At 42.5% G+C, this 17,500-nt stretch overlaps 3 non-coding genes and 1 pseudogene across 3 annotated transcripts in view; all 4 read right to left on the bottom strand.

Annotated features, from left to right (window-relative positions):
- The window catches only part of LOC131996478 (small subunit ribosomal RNA), a 1,985-nt gene extending 1,835 nt beyond the window's left edge, over positions 1-150 (bottom strand). The window contains exon 1 of the ribosomal RNA XR_009397899.1: positions 1-150. This exon is cut by the window's left edge and continues 1,835 nt beyond it. This is a non-coding gene — a ribosomal RNA (small subunit ribosomal RNA).
- Positions 151-9,759: 9,609 nt separating this feature from the next.
- LOC131996482 (large subunit ribosomal RNA) lies at positions 9,760-12,493 on the bottom strand (annotated as a pseudogene).
- Positions 12,494-12,818: 325 nt separating this feature from the next.
- On the bottom strand, positions 12,819-12,997 carry LOC131996450 (5.8S ribosomal RNA). Its single transcript, XR_009397871.1, has one exon. It is a non-coding gene; the product is annotated as a 5.8S ribosomal RNA (ribosomal RNA).
- A 418-nt stretch (positions 12,998-13,415) lies between these two features.
- Positions 13,416-15,400, bottom strand: LOC131996477 (small subunit ribosomal RNA). Its single transcript, XR_009397898.1, has one exon. It is a non-coding gene; the product is annotated as a small subunit ribosomal RNA (ribosomal RNA).
- Between the last annotated feature and the right edge of the window lie 2,100 nt (positions 15,401-17,500).

Raw genomic sequence — 17,500 nt, 5'->3', positions numbered from 1 at the left:
CACAGTTATCCAAGTAACTGTTAACGATCTAAGGAACCATAACTGATATAATGAGCCTTTTGCGGTTTCACTGTTAATTCGTGTGTACTTAGACATGCATGGCTTAATCTTTGAGACAAGCATATAACTACTGGCAGGATCAACCAGAATAATGTTATTTATGTATTTTTTTCAATCGAAAATACCATCTTGAAAAATCAACGAAATGTGTATGTCTTAACATCACAAATTCGTCTCTTAAACAAAGATTTTTATTTGGTATAATATTCTTTTGACTGTATGTTTTTCAATATTATTTTGTAATTTTCTATTTCAAATTACTTCTTTCACATTGCAGCATAAAATATTTCTCAATACAATACGCTTTATAGTGAACATGAAATTAACAATTTCATTTTTTTCGTTTAACCATTTGGGATAAACATTTTTAAAAATCACACATTTTTCATTTAATATTCTCCTCTTTATATGTGAACTGTAACATTCATCATATTCCAAAAAGAATATTCACACATTTTTCTTACCTTCCATTCAGCTAAAATTTCATTGAAATGCTTGCATGAAATGTAAGAAATCTACCATGAGTATGATAGAACAGCTAAGTTCCATCGTTCGTTTTGCCAGTTAGCTGCTATAGCATAGCTAGCCCCACACACAAAATTCATCTTCTCTTCATCGCATAACACATCAACTTGATATAGCCAGCGCACAAGCACCACCATCAAGAGTTTCATTCATTCATTCGTACAACCATCGACCAAACATTCGATGTGTACTTCGACTTTTGTGTGCTTGCCTAAGGCACACAGCTATGAGACTAGTGGTGTGCGCCTTAGCCACACATCGTTCTTGTCTCGATGTTATGCTTTCATGAGTTGATTTCACTTCGAGTGCTGTTGCTCTGACAACCAACTCACTTATAGTATTTTCAGAGAATATATTGATTAAAAAGTAGCGGCATTTAATATATGACCAAATATCGCCTATTGGTTCACACATAAACCCGATATGTGTGGTACCAATATAATGCGATATATACAAGTCTTTTATATGTAAAAGAAAAAAAAATTTTTTTTCACTAAAATCCAAGAAAATTGAAAAAATTCAAAAAAAAAATCTAAAAAATTCCAAAAAATTTTAAAAAAATGCGCAAAAAATCTAAAAAGCGTCCTTAAGTATATTTAAAAAAAAAATTTTAAAAATTTTCAAAAAATTTTTAAAAAAATTTCAAAATAATTTTAAAAAATTAAAAAAATTCTAAATAAATCCAAAAAAAATTTAAAAAAATGCGGAAATGTGCAAAAGAAAAATAGTCAAGTATATTTCAACAAAAAAATTAATAAAATTTTTTGAAAATAGTTTAAAAAAATATAAAAAAAAATTTAAAAAATTCAAAATAAATCCAAAAAAATTCAAAATGAATCCAAAAAAATTTGAAGAAATTCTAAAAGCGCAATTTAAAAAAAATTGATTAAATTTTCAAAAAAAAACACTTGTAAAAAATTAAAAAAAATGGATAAAAAATTTAAAATGTGACGTGTGTGTGTGTGTTCTTTTTAAAAAATTTTCATAGTTAAACTTAGTTGGCAAGACATAATGTTCTTGGTCATTCCAAATGTTAAATTGGGTGATAGCAAATTATATTGCCCATACTTTTATAACTTGTGTTTTATTTTTTTTTTTTCAGAAATTGAAGCGTATGGGATTGCATTCATTTTCAAAGAAAATCTTAGAAAATAAGTAGCAGTCATTATATACTTCGAGGCACAATAAGAACATAGAAACTATTGAAGCAATGTGAAAAGATGCACAGATGAAGAATAAACTATGCGTCTTCACAATTAGCTGGCAATAAACTCACTGTTCGATATGTGTTTTTAACATCGATCATCATATTGAATCGAATAGCAAAGGTTAAGAAGGTTCCATGAATAGCAGTATGGCAGCTGCTCTCTAGAACTTACAGCACCTTGCTCTTGCAAAGTATTCTCTTTTATAGAATTTCTTGCACAAATGCAAGTATTTTAGTTTCGTTTCAAAACTGTTTAAAGTTAGCAAAATAAATTGCAAACTATTGTATATTTGCGTCTTTGCCCATCGAAAAATCATAAAAATTTATTCGATTAGCTGGCAATAGCAATTTGGTTTTTCATAAGATGAAGCGTAATAAACAGCGTTCATTTTCAAAGAAAATCCTCGAAAATAAATAGCTTACTATTACATACTTCGACCCAGCAGCAAACTTTTTTGATAATATTGATCACAAATGTGAAAAGTACAGATAGAACTAACTATGAAACTTTCACATTTTGCTAGCAACAAAATCATTGTTTGCATTATGTGGGATAAGTTGTATAACATCGAATCATATCGAATCGTCAAGCAGAGGATAAGTTTCAGTGGATCGCAGTATGGCAGCTGCTCTACCACTTACAACACCTCGCCCGTTAAAAAAGTCGTTTACAATTGATTCTAGGCATTGTCATTGTATTAAATAATGTTTTTATAAGTACCTAGCGCAGCATGCAGGTGATAAGATCCTCCCACATTTGCTATGATACAAATAACATTGGCATCACATCCATTGTCGTTTATCAGAAATAAACTTTAAATGGTTTAATAGCCATACAATGCAATTGCCCCATTTTTATCATTGCAGTCCAGCTCGGATACGACCTTAGAGGCGTTCAGGCATAATCCAACGGACGTAGCGTCATACCACTGTTCGCTCGAACAAGTATTGTGCCATAGGTCCGTACCTGCGGTTCCTCTCGTACTACGCAGGAATGCTGTCGCAACAACATATGTCATTAGTAGGGTAAAACTAACCTGTCTCACGACGGTCTAAACCCAGCTCACGTTCCCTTGCATGGGTGAACAATCCAACGCTTGGTGAATTTTGCTTCACAATGATAGGAAGAGCCGACATCGAAGGATCAAAAAGCGACGTCGCTATGAACGCTTGGCCGCCACAAGCCAGTTATCCCTGTGGTAACTTTTCTGACACCTCTTGTTAAAAACTCCTTAAACCAAAAGGATCGATAGGCCGAGCTTTTGCTGTCCCTGTGTGTACTGAACACCGAGATCAAGTCAGCATTTGCCCTTTTGCTCTATGTGTGGTTTCTGTCCGCACTGAGCTGGCCTTGGGACACCTCCGTTATTATTTGAGAGATGTACCGCCCCAGTCAAACTCCCTACCTGGCAATGTCCTTGAATTGGATCATACCTGAGTATTAGGAGTTATACCAAATTTCAAATACGACAATGACACCGAAATGCCATCATCTCATCGAGATTTGTTTACAATTATATAACAAACTCTTAGTACTTTGATCAAGAAGCTTGCATCAAAACCCAATACCATAAGATATATAAATATATCCGTATAATGGCTAAGAAATGATACACGTTCCACTTAATCAAGTAAGTAAGGAAACAATAAGAGTAGTGGTATTTCATTGTCGATAAAGGCCCGAAGACCAATATCTCCCACTTATTCTACACCTCTTATGTCTCCTTACACTGCCAGATTAGAGTCAAGCTCAACAGGGTCTTCTTTCCCCGCTAATTATTCCAAGCCCGTTCCCTTGGCTGTGGTTTCGCTAGATAGTAGATAGGGACAAGTCCTAGTGGTGTTTAATGCAGGCACCTGCCGCGTTGGCCTAATCCTGCAGGGCTCTCAACCCCGGGTGAATATAATGCGTCCACCAACGCCCCCACACATAGCCTAAGATATGCATGGGTACCAATTCGAGTTCACGTTGTCTGGACGCGTTCTCCCCCTTGGTTAGGGGCGGAGCACTATCTAAAACTCCTTCCGATCTATGGGTCACGGCACCCGGTTGCAATGCAACTCCACATCGAGCTTGCGCTCTACCCGCGATTTGGGTCCAAACCACAGCCACCACGTTACTCCCCACTGGGGCCTCACCATAGTCGGGCTGGAATCGAAATTCCAGGGGCCCCCGACTCCCGTGGTACCAGATTAAGGACTCCGGTCAGACCTCGTAGCCGAAGCTACTACCAGTTGAACCCCAAACGGTTCCGGACTGGTCACCTGAAAGGAAAACGGCCAAAGCCATTCTCCCAAAAAGACCCCCCCCCCATCCCCCTCAAAAAAAACCCCCAACACCGCCAAGATCAAAACATGGTCGCAAACAAAAACGGACTAAAAACCATTACGGACGTAAAAACGGACAAAATACCCAAACACGGACATAAAAACGGACGAGAACCCTATGCGGACAAAAGCAGACAAATTCCCTATACGGACATGACGGACAAAACGAACGGACAAGAACAGTCACTTCCCACTACGGACAAAAAACGGACGAGCACACAAAAAGCGGACAAAACATCAAGAGCCAAACCATCGGACGACCTCGCCAGAGGCCTATCACCGCCCACCTAACATCCTCCTCCTTCCAAACACCGCCCTCGCAAAGGTGGCCAACCTCGCAAACGTCCCAGAGTCCAACAAGGCCCTGCTCAAATCCCACACCCCCTCTGCATAGGATATACCCATGGCACCTAAGTCCCTGATGTCCGAATAGTACGGGCACTCAGTCAGTAAGTGCACCACGTCCTCAACCACACCCCCGCAGGCAGGACAACCTGCAGTCGTCGCCAGACCCCTTCTATGCAAAAATGCATTGAGAGAGCCATGTCCCGTCAGTAAAAACCCAAGACTAAGGCCAAAGCCAAAATCGGGTCTGTCCACAACAAACGTCGCGTCCCCAATAAACCGGTAAGTAACCCGTCCATTGTCACTGTCAGTCCAACGTGTCCTCCACCTATCATAAAGGCACTCCAAAAGGTGTGCCTTAAGCCGCCTAACATCCCCATTCATCAGATCCGGATCAGGAAGCCAATCCCTTTCAGCAACCGGAAGACCCCTCCTAGCCTTATACAAAACCGCGCGACGGATCACCTCCAAATCAAGAGGCGCAGCACCCAACAATACCTGCATCGCATCCGAGGAGACAGTCCTACACAAAGGCGCGCACGCCAACATAGCCGACCTCTGGCAAGAAGTCACCTTCTCACGTCCATGAACAGTCATGACTGCCCGATACCATATAGGCGCACCATAAGTTGCACAGGCAACAAATAGTCCCGCATATATAGTCCGTGCAGCACGCCTGCTCAGACCCCAGTCACTCCTCAGAATGCGCCTAAGCACAACTGCCACCGCGGAAAGCCTTTCCTTTACATGGTCCAAATGGGCCAGGAAACGCAACCTCTCCGACACAACTACACCAAGGTACTTGACCCGCGGCGAGTATCGCAACGATACCGGGCCAGCTCTAATGAGCGGAGGCCGGCTAGAAGCCAATCTGCCCTTAAGCAGCATCAAAACCGTCTTCTCAGCAGCCACCTCAACACCCACACGATCACCCCATTCGCGCACCATACGCATGGCCTCCTCACCCAGGCGTTCAAGAGCAGCACGAGACTGCCCCTCGACCAAGATGAGGAGGTCATCCGCATAGGCACAAACCTTAAAGGAACGCGCCAACAGCTGAAGCAGAGAATCCATCATGAGGTTCCAAATGAATGGACCACAGATGGAACCCTGCGGACAGCCCCTTACAACGTCCTTCCAGACCGTTTCGCTGGCCCCTACCACACAAGCCCTCCTGTCACTAAAGTAACTGCGCCACAGACCAATCTCCTGACATCCCACCTCAACCAGCCTCGCGAGCACGCTACGCCATAAAAGGTTGTCAAATGCCCCCTTGAAATCGACAAATATGCCCAAGACATATTTGGCATTCGACCCGCTCACGCAATCCTGGACATACAGCCAGGCATCAACAGTACTTCCACCCTCGACAAACCCGAACTGATACGGGGATGTACCCTCGCCGTTGCTCTCCTTAAGCCTGTCCACCATCACTCGTTCCAGAACCTTGCCAAGAACTGGAAGCAAGCTAATGCCACGGTAGGACCTCGGGTTACTCCTGACACGCTCCGGCGACTTAAGCAGAACAACAACTCGGGCACATTTCCACGCACGCGGGAAGTACCCCTCCTCCACACACCTACTCAGAACAGCCAACAAGTACTCAGGCATCACCCGCCAAATGCTTTTATACATTTGGCCAGTCATACCATCCATACCTGGAGACTTCCTGCCCCTGATCCGACGAATACTGCTTTCTACTTCATAACTCTCCAAACCCGGACACACGAACATCTCCTCACTGGAAGCCTGCTCGAGTGGCTCAGAGTCCGGAAAGAATGCTCCCATCAACTCCCTAGCACAGTCCCCCCAAGATGATAGCACAGTGCCACCGACCTCGAGCCCCCCAAAGTCAACCTGCCTACTAAAATCGCCACCACGCCGGCAAACGCGGTACAAAAGACCCCAGGGATCATCCCTATTGTCCCGTACAAAGCTCCTCCAGTCCTCCTCCTTCGCCCTAGCAAGCATGTCCTTGTACGTCCTAAGGTCACGCAAATACGCCTCACGACGAAAAGGCAAATCATCAGCATTGGAACGCCTAGCAGCCTGAAAACGACTCCTAAGCCTTCTTATATTCCTCCGCATCAGATTTAACTCCCGACTCCACCATCGGACCTTACTTGGCCTCGCAAAACTGCGTCTGCCAAGGAGTGCATCATTAACCGCACTCATTCGTCGTTCCAGCAAAGCAACCTGGTCGTCCACCGTCAGTCTACTAAATTCCTCTATTGGCATAGACGCGAATGCCGCCCTCACACTGTCCGCATACAACGTCCAGTCAATGTCCCGAACTCGCCAACCCGGAGCTCGGTCAGTAACCCTCGTACGTCCTTCGCGGTCCGAGATCACAATCTCAATAAGATTATGATCACTGACACCCCAGCCGTCACACACCCTCCACCTACTCCCAAACGCCGTCATTGCTGCCCCATTCACAGCCGTCACGTCTATGTCGCTCACACCAGATGGACCATCAAAAGTATACATCTCACTAGGCTCATTCAAAACGCTGATATCCCTCTCAATCATCCAATTCCCAAGCAACTCTCCCCTAACGCGGCTTTCACTACTCCCAGAGTTCCTGGGAAACTTAGAAAACCACATAGTGGACGTTGCGTTCGCATCAAGGCACAGGATGAGCGGAGAGCTACCCGCCAGGCGTAGCACCGTATCCATGTATACCAAGTACGGCTCCATCTCAGCACGAAATCTACAGTAGATGCTAGCCAGCAACATCTTCCCACACCCCCACTCCACACCCACACACACACCGTATGGGCCCTGGCTTACCACCGTACAGTCCACGTCCCGGTCATTCACCACAATAGCAGAGTCACCCACACTGTCAGTATAGACCCGCATACCCCCCGGCAGACCTCTAACACGTCCGTCCACACAATAAGGCTCCTGAACCAGGGCAACCGAAGCGCCCAAATCGCACAGCGCTTGACCCAACTCATACATCACCACCCTCGAGCGCTGGCAATTAAGCTGTAAAAGCCTGAAAGCCATCTTAATTCCTAGCCTTCGCACGCGCCAACAACGCCGCATACGACGAACATGACGCCGACATGACAACGTGGTCAGCCGGCAGATTTCTCACATAGCAATTCCGACACCTCGCAGGGTTCGGACACTCGGACGCATAATGACCCACTACACCGCAATTCCTACAGACATCCTGGACGTACCTACATTCCCTCACACGGTGGTCAAAACCGTAGCACCGGAAACATGAGGGCACCAAGTCCAGCGCCTTCACCAAAAACCTGTAGAACCCGACATAGGCCCCCCGACTTATCAGCTGATCGGCAACATCCTGGGTACATTCCAGGGTCACCTGAACCGTCAATCGGTCATCCACCTTCCAGGCAGTCCTCAGCACCACACTCTTCCTAAACTCCTCCTCACCCATAGACTCCGCAAAATTCCTCCTGTATAGCTCCTGCATGAATTCCCCCGGCGACATCTCAGCACTCACGCGCTGAACCACGACCCTCGGGCCCAACTTCTGCTGGACCTCAACCCTCAGACCCGCCTCAGCGAACTTCCCGCTGCAGGCCACCTTCTCCCGCTCCTGCACCGACGGCGTGCGTATCACAGCACCTCCACTCCTGATCGGCTTCAGATCGTGGACACGGACATCCAAAGTCGGTGCAACCTCCTTCACGACCTTCTGAACGACCTCCTTCGATGACACGCCCTTCCCCCCTCTCACCACAACCGACCAGGTCTCCACAGGTTCCGGACCTACAGGCACCACCGGAGGTGGCACCGCCGGAACAACCACAGACGGACGAACAAAACCATCAACCGGCGCAACAGCACTGCGCACACCATCAACCTGCGTCTTGCGCAGACCATAAGCGTCCATCACCCCATTCCTCGCCTCGCTGCACTCCAAGGCCATCAACACCTCCTGGAATTTCGACCCCATGCGCCGTGTCAACATCCTCAAACCCCGCATACCATCACCGGATGCACCGCTCTTCTCAATCGCCTCGTCCATCCTGTCCATTATCTCGTCCCATGCGCGCACATAACCCCGTCCAGACGAAACCTGATGCACGGCGCGAACCACACCACGCGACGAACGCATCCTATCCACCGCCACATCCCCAGCAGGAACACCCTCCACCGTAGCAGCAGGAACCGCCACCGAAACCGCCTCCACCGACACCGGCTGCGCAGCAACCTTAGCCCTCTTCAAACCAGCACTCTCGGACCCAGAACTGGCACCACCAACACACCTATCACTAACCTTCTGACCCTCCTTATCCTTCTTCCTCTTCTCCCTCTTAGCCACCTTATCCAACGGAGGCCCCATACCAACAGCCCCCCCATCCGTCCCACTGTCCCTCACCATATCCCCTTCCGAGACGGAATCCATTCCGCCACCAGATCAGTGAAGCCCACCGAGAAAGCAGCCCAATCTGACAAACAGAAACCAAAATCAGACAACACAATCCAAGAACAATCCGAAAAAACAGTCCAATACAGTACGACTGTAAGCAGCGCACCCTATCAACAAAAACAAAAACAACCACCGAATACCCAAGACACCCACAACCACCGAACACAAAAACCACTAAACACAGCACCACTGAGATGCAGCGCCACCAAGCCACAGAGCAGAGAAACCACCAAGCACCCAAGACACCCACCAATAGCAAATGCAGCAAAGACACAAATTCCCCAAATGACCGTTACACAGGGCGACACTTATCCAAAAACCCGAAAAAATACACCCGAGACACACGAGTCCCCCTGTCCACAAACCCTCTAATGCGCAGACTCCGTTCAGGAAGTCGTCACACACAAGGTAAATAACCAAGTGGTAATCGCAACAACCCCAACCAAGACGACCAAAAATACACCCAGATAAGCACAGAATAAAACCAAAAATAAACAAAACCAACACAAAAGTACAAGCTTACCTGGTATACACCAGACGCAGAATACACCACAAGGCAGGATAGCACACAATCGCACAGCAGTCCACCGCAAAAATTGTCCAAAATGCACCGCAATCAAAAATCTTCGTAAGAGACGACAGTCTCCCAACGACTCAGCCACAACGGAAACGCCAAAGCAATTTCCACACAAATTCACAACTCCACAAAATAAGTCAGAAATCAAATCGATATTACAACCGACACACAACAGAACACATCAAAATTTGATATGCCCCAGTCACAGCAATCACTGCCAAATAAAACACGCACAATTTCAACACTGACCAATGCACACAGACCACGATTCACACCGATTAATCAGGAGCACTTAGAAACACATCCGTATCAGCCAGAAATCGCACATAGAGTGAGTAGATAGGGACAGTAGGAATCTCGTTAATCCATTCATGCGCGTCACTAATTAGATGACGAGGCATTTGGCTACCTTAAGAGAGTCATAGTTACTCCCGCCGTTTACCCGCGCTTACTTGAATTTCTTCACTTTGACATTCAGAGCACTGGGCAGAAATCACATTGTGTCAACACCCGCTAGGGCCATCACAATGCTTTGTTTTAATTAGACAGTCGGATTCCCCAAGTCCGTGCCAGTTCTGAATTGATTGTTAATTGATAGTCGTTATAATTTAAAGAGAATACACCTTGCGATGATACCCTAAAAATTTTAGCAAGAAAGTTCCACAATTGGTTACGTAACTACTATCCGAGGAACAAGATCCGTAGACCTCTATTTACCCAGAACGAGTACATAAACCATGTTATTGCTTCCCAATCAAGCCCGACTATCTCAATCTTCAGAGCCAATCCTTATCCCGAAGTTACGGATCTAATTTGCCGACTTCCCTTACCTACATTATTCTATCGACTAGAGACTCTTCACCTTGGAGACCAGCTGCGGATATTGGTACGGCCTGTTGAGAAGTTTGCGTGACCCCACCATAAATTTTCAAGGTCCGAGGAGAAAATATCGACACAACAGTAAATGTCATGCTCTTCTAGTCCATCTACCATATCTCTCTTCGAAAGACTTCCATGGTAGTACGACTATAAAACAGAAAAGAAAACTCTTCCGATATCTCTCGACGGCTTCTTTATGGTCGTTCCTGTTGCCAGGATGAGCGCAAGGCCCATATTTAATAACAAACGGATACTCAACAGGTTACGGAATTGGAACCGTATTCCCTTTCGTTCAAAATTATTCAAGTGTTTAATTACTCTCTCATATTGTGAAAATATGCGTGTGTGTTATTATAACTTGAAAATTTTCAGCTTTCGCCTTGAACTTAGGACCGACTAACTCGTGATCAACCACTGTTCACACGAAACCCTTCTCCACTTCAGTCCTCCAAGGTCTCATTCGATTATTTGCTACTACCACCAAGATCTGTGCCAATGGCGGCTCCATGCAGGCTTACGCCAAACACTTCCATGCACACCATTGTACCCTCCTACTCACTAAAGTTTCAAAGTTTATAATCCAACCGAAATTGAACATAAACCATTTACTTTAGCGGTAATGTATAGGTATACAACTTAAGCGCCATCCATTTTAAGGGCTAGTTGCTTCGGCAGGTGAGTTGTTACACACTCCTTAGCGGATTACGACTTCCATGTCCACCGTCCTGCTGTTTTAAGCAACCAACGCCTTTCATGGTTTCTGCATGAGTTGTTAATTTGGGCACCGTAACATTACGTTTGGTTCATCCCACAGCGCCAGTTCTGCTTACCAAAAGTGGCCCACTGGGCACATTATATCACAACCACAACCTTCATACCAAGAAAGGTGAGGTTCTTACCCATTTAAAGTTTGAGAATAGGTTAAGGTCGTTTCGACCCTAAGGCCTCTAATCATTCGCTTTACCAGATAAGATTATTTTACATAATTTTTAAATGCACCAGCTATCCTGAGGGAAACTTCGGAGGGAACCAGCTACTAGATGGTTCGATTGGTCTTTCGCCCCTATACTCAATTCTGACAATCGATTTGCACGTCAGAACTGTTTCGGTCTTCCATCAGGGTTTCCCCTGACTTCAACCTGATCAAGTATAGTTCACCATCTTTCGGGTCACAGCATATATGCTCAAGGTACGCTCTGGTTAGAGGCATAAATAATATAAATATTATTATGCATAACTGATAGAACGCCCCGGGATTGAATTAATAGACTATTTCTAGACTAAAAACTAATCCCATAATAGTTATGTTAATTACGCTATTAGGTTTTTTAATTCCCAATAACTTGCAAATATGTTAGACTCCTTGGTCCGTGTTTCAAGACGGGTCCCGAAGGTATCCTGAATCTTTCGCATTGTTAATCATATAAACGCATATAATAAACACAATAATCATGATTACCATGCCATTATAGAATATAAAATATTCAAGCGCTATATATAATAAATCTATCAACACTTTATCAAATCACCAGCACTTATTCTATGTTAAAATGCAAGCATAATAATTTGAATAAACTTAAGCCAATGATCTTATGATAAATCATAATATTAATAGATTACAATGTCCTTTTATGGAAAAAATGCACACCATTCCCACAGTATTATTCATACCGCAGTCATAATGTTGAATTTTCCATATGGATATTCAGGTTCATCGGGCTTAACCTCTAAGCAGTTTCACGTACTATTTAACTCTCTATTCAGAGTTCTTTTCAACTTTCCCTCACGGTACTTGTTTACTATCGGTCTCATGGTTATATTTAGTTTTAGATGGAGTTTACCACCCACTTAGTGCTGCACTATCAAGCAACACGACTCTTTGGAAATGTTCTCTAGTAATCATTAACGTTATACGGGCCTGGCACCCTCTATGGGTAAATGGCCTCATTTAAGAAGGACTTAAATCGTTAATTTTTCATACTAGAAATTGAACATTCCATACACTGCATCTCACATTTGCCATAAAGACAAAGTGACTTAGTGCTGAACTGATTTCTTTTCGCTCGCCGCTACTAAGAAAATCCTTGTTAGTTTCTTTTCCTCCCCTCATTAATATGCTTAAATTCAGGGGGTAATCCCATATGAGTTGAGGTTGTTTAAACTTTATTTTTTTTCTTTTGTACTCTCAATAGAAATTCCATCATTTTTATGAAAAAATCTTTTCTCTCTTCAATGTATATTTATATGTGTATATGTTTTTCAATCAAAGACAATTCTAGTTCATAAAAAATTTTTATGCTAGACCTTCCTCAATCAATTGAAAAACAAAGTATTCAACAAGAAATACTCGAATTTTTTCAATGAGGCTTCTATCTTGACTATTCATATTATGGACTTTAACATCCAGTAATATAACATGTGCTTAAAAACACAATCTCTTATCGAGATTGATTTTAAGCAACTTATTTAGCATAGTCTTACAACCCTCAACCATATGTAGTCCAAGCAGCACCTTAAAATTAATTAAAGTACCTTGCAGCATGGACTGCGATATGCGTTCAAAATGTCGATGTTCATGTGTCCTGCAGTTCACACGATGACGCACAGTTTGCTGCGTTCTTCATCGACCCATGAGCCGAGTGATCCACCGCTTAGAGTGATATTTTATTTTTTTCTTTATTCGATACGCTCAAAATTCATTTTATTGAAAGAAATCAAAAATACACCAAAATCAATTGGCATATATCAATTTCTTCAATAACTTTCATTTTTTTTTCCCATACAATTTATGTTGCGAATGTCTTAGTTGTTCTCCCCAAAAGGAGGCAACATTAACTTATATCACAATTAATATAAGTACAACTATAATTGTAAGTAATTTCAAGTGTATGGATTATTGCTAAACCAGTACACTCTACCAATCTAGGTTGATTGGTGGCCAATGTATGATTAACAGATAATGAAAACCAGTACATTATGTTTAGTTTGTTTGTTTGTTTGTTTTTTTTTAACGCCTCCATTCTATTCCATAGGAATAGAAGGGAGATGTGTGTATTTGTTTTACGGTTGGAACACGTTAATGATCCTTCCGCAGGTTCACCTACGGAAACCTTGTTACGACTTTTACTTCCTCTAAATAATCAAGTTCGGTCAACTTTTGCGAAACATCCGTAACACCGAGGCGTTACAGTGATCACGTCCGGAGACCTCACTAAATAATTCAATCGGTAGTAGCGACGGGCGGTGTGTACAAAGGGCAGGGACGTAATCAATGCGAGTTAATGACTCACACTTACTGGGAATTCCAAGTTCATGTGAACAGTTTCAGTTCACAATCCCAAGCATGAAAGTGGTTCAGCGGTTTACCCGGACCTCTCGGTCTAGGAAATACACGTTGATACTTTCATTGTAGCGCGCGTGCAGCCCAGGACATCTAAGGGCATCACAGACCTGTTATTGCTCAATCTCATTATTGCTAGACGCAATTTGTCCATTTAAGAAGCTAGTGACCTTATAATGGGACAAACCAACAGGTACGGCTCCACTCTTATAGACACATTCAAACACTAACACATTTTACTGCGGTCGCGAATGAAGGCTACAAAAGCTTCAACACCATAATCCTGAAAGCATCTATTTAATATATTTGAGTCTCGTTCGTTATCGGAATTAACCAGACAAATCACTCCACGAACTAAGAACGGCCATGCACCACCACCCATAGATTCGAGAAAGAGCTATCAATCTGTCTTACACACTTATGTTCGGACCTGGTAAGTTTTCCCGTGTTGAGTCAAATTAAGCCGCAGGCTCCACTCCTGGTGGTGCCCTTCCGTCAATTCCTTTAAGTTTCAGCTTTGCAACCATACTTCCCCCGGAGCCCAAAAGCTTTGGTTTCCCGGGAAGCGACTGAGAGAGCCATGAAAGTAGCTACACCCAATTGCTAGCTGGCATCGTTTATGGTTAGAACTAGGGCGGTATCTGATCGCCTTCGAACCTCTAACTTTCGTTCTTGATTAATGAAAACATCTTTGGCAAATGCTTTCGCTTAAGTTAGTCTTACGACGGTCCAAGAATTTCACCTCTCGCGTCGTAATACTAATGCCCCCAAACTGCTTCTATTAATCATTACCTCTTGATCTAACAACCAATGAAAGTAGAACAGAGGTCTTATTTCATTATTCCATGCACAAAATATTCAGGCATTTGGAGCCTGCTTTAAGCACTCTAATTTGTTCAAAGTAATTGTACCGGCCCACAACAACACTCGGTGAAGAGCACTGAAGCAGGTTTAAATAGGAGGAACATACGCAAATACAAGTATTTAACGCATATAAGAACTCCACCGGTAATACGCTTACATACATAAGGTATAGTACAAACTACAATTATAGCTGTACTACCCGTATGAAGCACAAGTTCAACTACGAACGTTTTAACCGCAACAACTTTAATATACGCTATTGGAGCTGGAGTTACCGCGGCTGCTGGCACCAGACTTGCCCTCCAATAGGTCCTTGTTAAGGGATTTAAAGTGTACTCATTCCAATTACAGGGCCTCTAATATGAGTCCTGTATTGTTATTTTTCGTCACTACCTCCCCGAGCTGGGAGTGGGTAATTTACGCGCCTGCTGCCTTCCTTAGATGTGGTAGCCGTTTCTCAGGCTCCCTCTCCGGAATCGAACCCTGATTCCCCGTTACCCGTTGCAACCATGGTAGTCCTAGATACTACCATCAAAAGTTGATAGGGCAGACATTTGAAAGATCTGTCGTCGGTACGAGACCATACGATCTGCAAGTTATCTAGAGTTCAACCATAGTATCGATCTTACGATCGCTTGGTTTTAGCCTAATAAAAGCACACGTCCCAAAGGTCCGTGTTTATAATGCATGTATTAGCTCTAGAATTACCACAGTTATCCAAGTAACTGTTAACGATCTAAGGAACCATAACTGATATAATGAGCCTTTTGCGGTTTCACTGTTAATTCGTGTGTACTTAGACATGCATGGCTTAATCTTTGAGACAAGCATATAACTACTGGCAGGATCAACCAGAATAATGTTATTTGTGTATTTTTTTCAATCGAAAATACCATCTTGAAAAATCAACGAAATGTGTATGTCTTAACATCACAAATTCGTCTCTTAAACAAAGATTTTTATTTGGTATAATATTCTTTTGACTGTATGTTTTTCAATATTATTTTGTAATTTTCTATTTCAAATTACTTCTTTCACATTGCAGCATAAAATATTTCTCAATACAATACGCTTTATAGTGAACATGAAATTAACAATTTCATTTTTTTCGTTTAACCATTTGGGATAAACATTTTTAAAAATCACACATTTTTCATTTAATATTCTCCTCTTTATATGTGAACTGTAACATTCATCATATTCCAAAAAGAATATTCACACATTTTTCTTACCTTCCATTCAGCTAAAATTTCATTGAAATGCTTGCATGAAATGTAAGAAATCTACCATGAGTATGATAGAACAGCTAAGTTCCATCGTTCGTTTTGCCAGTTAGCTGCTATAGCATAGCTAGCCCCACACACAAAATTCATCTTCTCTTCATCGCATAACACATCAACTTGATATAGCCAGCGCACAAGCACCACCATCGAGAGTTTCATTCATTCATTCGTACAACCATCGACCAAACATTCGATGTGTACTTCGACTTTTGTGTGCTTGCCTAAGGCACACAGCTATGAGACTAGTGGTGTGCGCCTTAGCCACACATCGTTCTTGTCTCGATGTTATGCTTTCATGAGTTGATTTCACTTCGAGTGCTGTTGCTCTGACAACCAACTCACTTATAGTATTTTCAGAGAATATATTGATTAAAAAGTAGCGGCATTTAATATATGACCAAATATCGCCTATTGGTTCACACATAAACCCGATATGTGTGGTACCAATATAATGCGATATATACAAGTCTTTTATATGTAAAAGAAAAAAAATTTTTTTTCACTAAAATCCAAGAAAATTGAAAAAATTCAAAAAAAAAATCTAAAAAATTCCAAAAAATTTCAAAAAAATGCGCAAAAAATCTAAAAAGCGTCCTTAAGTATATTTAAAAAAAAAATTTTAAAAATTTTCAAAAAATTTTTAAAAAAATTTCAAAATAATTTTAAAAAATTAAAAAAATTCTAAATAAATCCAAAAAAAATTTAAAACAAGATATGGTCCGGTTCGGACCACAATTAAATTATAAGTTGGAGACCTGTGTAAAATTTCAGCCAATTCGTATAAGAATTGCGCCCATTGGGGCTCACAAAGTAAAATAGAGAGAACGATTTATATGGGATCTGTATCGGGCTATAGACGGATTCAGACCATAATAAACACGTTTGTTGATGGTCATGAGAGGATCCATCGTACAAAATTTCAGGCATATCGGATAATAATTGCGACTTCTAGGGGTCAAGAAGTCAAGATCCCAGATCGGTTTATATGGCAGCTATATCAGGTTATGAACCGATTTGAACCTTATTTGACACAGTTGTTGAAAGTAAAAATAAAATACGTCATGCAAAATTTCAGCCAAATCGGATAGGAATTGCGCCCTCTAGAAGCTCAAGAAGTCAAATCCCCAGATCTGTTTATATGACAGCTATATCAGGTTATGGACCGATTTCAACCATACTTGGCACAGTTGTTGGATATCATAACGAAATACTTGGTGCCAAAAATTCATTCCAATCGGATAAGAATTGCGCACTCTAGAGGCTCAAGAACTCAAGACCCAAGATCGGTTTATATGGCAGCTATATCAGGTTATAGACCGATTTAAACCATACTTGGCACAGTTGTTGGGTATCATAACAAAACACGTCGTGCGAAATTCCATTTCAATCGGATAAGAATTGCGCCCTCTAGAGGCTCAAGAAGTCAAGACCCAAGATCGGTTTATATGGCAGCTATATCAGGTTATGGACCGATTTGAACCATACTTGACACAGTTGTTGGATATCATAGTCGTGCAAAATTTCATTTCAATCGGATAAGAATTGCGCACTCTAGAGGCTCAAGAAGTCAAGACCCAAGATCGGTTTATATGGCAGCTATATCAGGTTATGGACCGATTTGAACCATACTTGGCACAGTTGTTGAATATAATAGCAAAACACGTCGAGCGAAATT

Source organism: Stomoxys calcitrans, chromosome 3 (assembly GCF_963082655.1).
Source record: "Stomoxys calcitrans chromosome 3, idStoCalc2.1, whole genome shotgun sequence".
Lineage (NCBI taxonomy): Eukaryota > Metazoa > Arthropoda > Insecta > Diptera > Muscidae > Stomoxys > Stomoxys calcitrans.
This window is presented reverse-complemented; position numbering and strand designations above follow the sequence as displayed.